Raw genomic sequence first — 4,950 nt, 5'->3', positions numbered from 1 at the left:
TAGGCCAGTTAGCCACAGCTTCTATCTTCTTCGGGTCCACCTCTATCCTATTTTCTGACACTACATACCCCAAGAATGAAATGCTCCTCAGCCAGAACTCACACTTGGAGAACTTGGCATACAAGCCATGCTCCCTCAAGGTCTGTAGAACCAACCTCAGATGATGGGCATGCTCCTCTGCATTCCTGGAATACACTAAGATATCATCTATGAAGACAATAACAAAGTGATCCAGGTATTGGGTAAACACTCTGTTCATGAGATCCATGAATGCTGCAGGGGCGTTGGTTAACCCGAACGGCATTACAAGGAACTCAAAATGCCCATATCTGGTCCTGAAAGCTGTCTTTGGCACGTCTTCCTCCCTTATCCTTAGTTGATGGTACCCCGATCTCAGATCTATTTTGGAGAAACAACCGGCTCTTGCTAGCTGGTCGAATAGATCGTCGATCCTTGGCAGAGGGTACCTGTTCTTGGTAGTGACTTTGTTCAACTGCCTGTAGTCGATACAAAGTCTGAGGGATCCATCCTTCTTCTTCACAAACAAGACTGGAGCACACCAAGGTGAGGTACTCGGTCGGATGAAGCCCTTTTCTACCAGCTCTTGTAATTGCTCTTTCAACTCCTTCAACTCGGCTGGAGCCATCCTGTAGGGAGGGATAGAGATCGGTCTAGTTCCAGGCATCAACTCTATCTCGAACTCTATCTCCCTAGCAGGTGGTAAACCTGGAAGCTCATCTGGAAAAACATCTTGAAATTCTCTGACAACTGGCACTGAGGCTGGCTCCCTAACCTGACTGCTAAGCAACCTACGAGCCTGAAGAGCTGATATCAGACCTCTAGGTATACCCCTCTTGTCTCCTCTGAAGATGACCTCTGACCCGTTCTGATCTCTGAACCTAACTACCTTGTTTCTGCAGTCCAAGGTAGCACCATGGGTAGATAGCCAATCCATCCCTAGAATGACATCAAAGTCTGTCAAATCTAGAACCACAAGATCGGCGGAGAGGCATCTTCCCTCAACAAAAATAGGACTGTACTGGCAGACTGACTCTGCCACTGACGGGTCACACTTGGGTCCACTGACCCATAGGGGACACTCTAACCCAGAGACTATCAGACCCAACCTCTCAACGGCTCTCGGAGCAATAAAAGAATGAGATGCACCCGGGTCCATTAATGCATACACATCAGAACACCCAATGACGAGATTACCTGACACTACGGTGTTGGATGTGTTAGCCTCCTACTGAGTCATGGTGATGATCCTGGCTGGAGCTGATGGACCTTCACCTCGGGAACCAGAAGAAGAGGCTGCCCCTCTCCCTCTACCTCTGCCACTGCCCTGAGTTGTGGCTGGAGCTGCTGGCTGTGCCACACTACCAGAAGCTGTCTACTGGGGCTGGCCCATAAAAGGTGCTCTAGGACACTCCCGAGCCATGTGTCCCTCCTGTCCACATCTGAAACATGTATTAGTCCCAGCCCGACACACTCCCTTGTGTGGCCTCCCACACCTTAGGCATTTTGTACCATCTGAGCCTGAGCTTGAGCCACCGCCTAATCCCAGACCGGATTTCAACTTACTCCAGAACTTGTTCTTCTTCGGTTTCTTGGTGGTGTTATTCCACCTCTTGCTACCTGAGCTCTGAGAAGAGAGACTTGGCCCTCCTCTGCCTGGGGTCTTAACCCCTGAAGGCTAGGTCACTGACTGCTTCACTGACCCCTCAACTATAGCACTCGCCTCCATTCTTCGAGCCATATCCACCACAGTGTGGAAACTTTCCCTCTCAACTGACTGAATCAAAGAGGAGTACCTAGAATGCAGTTTCATAACATATCTCTTGGCTTTCTTCGAATCTGTATCTAGAGCTTGCTCTGAAAAAGGCAATAGCTCCAAGAATTTATCCGTGTACTCCTCTATACTCATGTGTTCTGTCTGCCTCAGCTGCTCAAACTCTATCATCTTCAGTTCTCTGGAACTGTCTGGAAAAGCCCATCCAGCAAACTCATTTGCAAATTCCTCCCATGTCATGCCGTCTAGTCTCGGGTCCACATAACATTTGAACCATTCCCGTGCCTTTTTGCACTTTAAGGTGAACCCTGCCATCTGAATGGCCCTGCTGTCATCTGCCCCTAGTTCATCAGTTATTGTCTTTACTACTCTCAGGTACTCAAAGGGATCATCCCCTGACTTGTATTTGGGAGCATCCAGCTTAAGGTAATCTGTCATCTTTACCTTGCTCCCACCGGCTGAGCTAGGTCTAGAAGGTTGAGTAACTGGGGCTGCTGGTTCTGTAGGTGGTGGAGGTGGGGATGCAGTATTCCTCAAGGTGGGGTTTGCCGGGTTAGGATAGAAGGGTGAGGGTGGATAAGCTGGGTACTGTGTGTAAGGTGGATAGAAAGGTGGATAAGGCATGTAGGTAGGGTAGGGGTTAAAGCTGGAATAATCCGATGTGCCTCCCATCGAATACCCTGAACCCTGTGGGAAGGGTGGATAATGGGGTGGAAAACCATACTCCGAGGCCTGAGCGCCTCCTTGTGACTCCCCTGTCCCTTCTTCCACCATGCTGACATCCAGATTCCCATCCCTCCTCTGATCCTCTTCCATAACCTCCCTTACATCTGAAGAACTTCCTCCTCTATCAGTCCCCCTTCTGCTAGCATCAAAAGACCTTCTAGGGTCCCTTGACACTCTTTCTCTGTTTGATCTACATGACATTGCCCTAGGCAATGCAAGAGGACGGGCGCTCGTGCCCTCATTCTCAGGTGGTACTCCAATCAATCTTGCAGATCGACGGGTTCCTCTCATCCTATTTTCTGAAAAACAGTACACAACACTAAAAACATCAGCATCATATGGTTCATGTGGAAACACATGAACCTACATCACATACATATCATTCATATCATAGCATCAATGCACATGTATATAATCATGGCATTACACATCATCATACAAGACAGGACTCAACATCCTATCCTAGTGGACATGATCTTTCCTATTGTGCTTGACCTTCTAGAACATCTATGAGCCCGACACTTTAGGTCCGATCCTATGAACCTAGGGCTCTGATACCATTTTGTAACGACCCGAAAATCGGACCACTACCGGCGCTAGAATCCAGGTCGGCTTAAGGTCGCCGGGACCCGTAGCAAGCCTAACATAACATCCTGAGAACCTGTTTAATCCCATACATGATCTACATCATACATAAAAATTAAAACTTTTCTTTCATACATTCTATCATACACCAAACTCAACCTGTGCATGCACTGAACATAGTCATAATCATATACATTGACCCCTCTGTGGGATCTCAACAATGCCCCAATGGGCGATATAACATATGTTGAGTTGGTTTACATAGACATCATAAAAGATCTAGGATCATGTATTAAAAGGGATACCTTACACATAGGTCAAGCACAACCTCTAATCCTCAATATCATTACATTACACAACTATTCATAATCTTACATCATTCTTACAAATTATCATGTCCACATTTTATCTATTACATACATATGACTTCATTACTCTTGCTGACCTCCTGGTCTACCCTGTACCTACAAACCTAGGGGATTAGGGAGAGGGGTGAGCTACTGGAGCCCAGTGAGCAGAATAATAAAACATTTAAAACATATGATAACATGGAATGCATCACATCACAATCATATCACATCAAGGATGAAGTTGTCACCAATAACCCTCTACATAGTCCAACTGTGCCAGAACGTAGAATGGGTCCTGGTCTTTCTCTTACATAGCATAACATAACAGTCCAACTGTGCCAGAACATAGAATGGGTCCTGGTCTTTCTCTCACATAGTGCCAGCGAACGTAGAATGGGTCCCACTGGTCTTACATTCCGTACCGTACATATCACATCGTCACATCATAGATCGAGGGCTATGGATCATCCAACGTTCACCCGCATCAATCAACAATAGTGTATGCAATGCAACATATTCGTAAATTCTAATGCAACAACCTAGTATATCTTATGGCATTCATGATGCGTGAATCATGCTAAAATGTTCATTTATTTGCTTTAAAAATTTAATGAGTTATTCCACTCACCTCTGGATAGCTCTGACCAGACACTGGGGCAGCTGACTCACTGCTGGGGTCCTCGGTTCCTCGGGTCCGAACCTATACAGATGGACTTAAATGAGGGACCAAACATACATGAACATAACTCTAAACTATTCCCCAAAAACCCCCCTAAAACATCATGAAACAACCATAGAAAAACATGCAAAGGAAGGCTAGACAGGGCACTTTCGGCGGCAGGTTCGGCGGCCGAAACTCCCAGACAGAGACGAAACTCATGCATATTCAGCGGCACTTTCGGCGGCCGAAACTCCCAGACAGAGACGAAAGTCTCCTTTCGGGGGCAGGCTTGGCAGCCGAAAGGCTGGCCTCCCAGGCAGGTTCGGCGGCCGCAAGTCCTTCGGCTGCCGAACCTGGTTTCTGCCAAAGGGCAGAAACTTGGTTCCTCATGCACAATTTCCTCTCCAAACCATCCAAACATGCATACAACTCATCCAAAACATGCATAGATACATATATCAGCTCCTAGGGGCTTCAAACTACCTTAAACCCCATCTACAACACATCAAGCATCCACATTTGTCCAAAAGCATAACATAAACCCATAAACCTAACCATGAGCTAAACATACATTCTACCCCATAGATCTACTTAAAACTTACTTAAAACATGCCATAAGCTCAAGATCGGCCCTTACCTCTTGAAGATCGAGAGGAGAACGACCCTAGCTCGAAAAATGGGAGAGAGAGAGTTCCTTGAACCTCCAAGCTCCAAAACTTGCTCAAATGCTCAAAACCTTCAAAACAAAGTTGCAAACTCATAAAAATCATGAAGAATGGAAGGAAGAAACTCAAGATTGGTGAGGGACAGCGGAGAGCTCACCTTGGCCGAAAATG

Source organism: Manihot esculenta, chromosome 2, assembly GCF_001659605.2.
Source record: "Manihot esculenta cultivar AM560-2 chromosome 2, M.esculenta_v8, whole genome shotgun sequence".
In the NCBI taxonomy this organism is placed as follows: domain Eukaryota; kingdom Viridiplantae; phylum Streptophyta; class Magnoliopsida; order Malpighiales; family Euphorbiaceae; genus Manihot; species Manihot esculenta.
Note: the sequence above shows the minus strand (reverse complement) of the source record.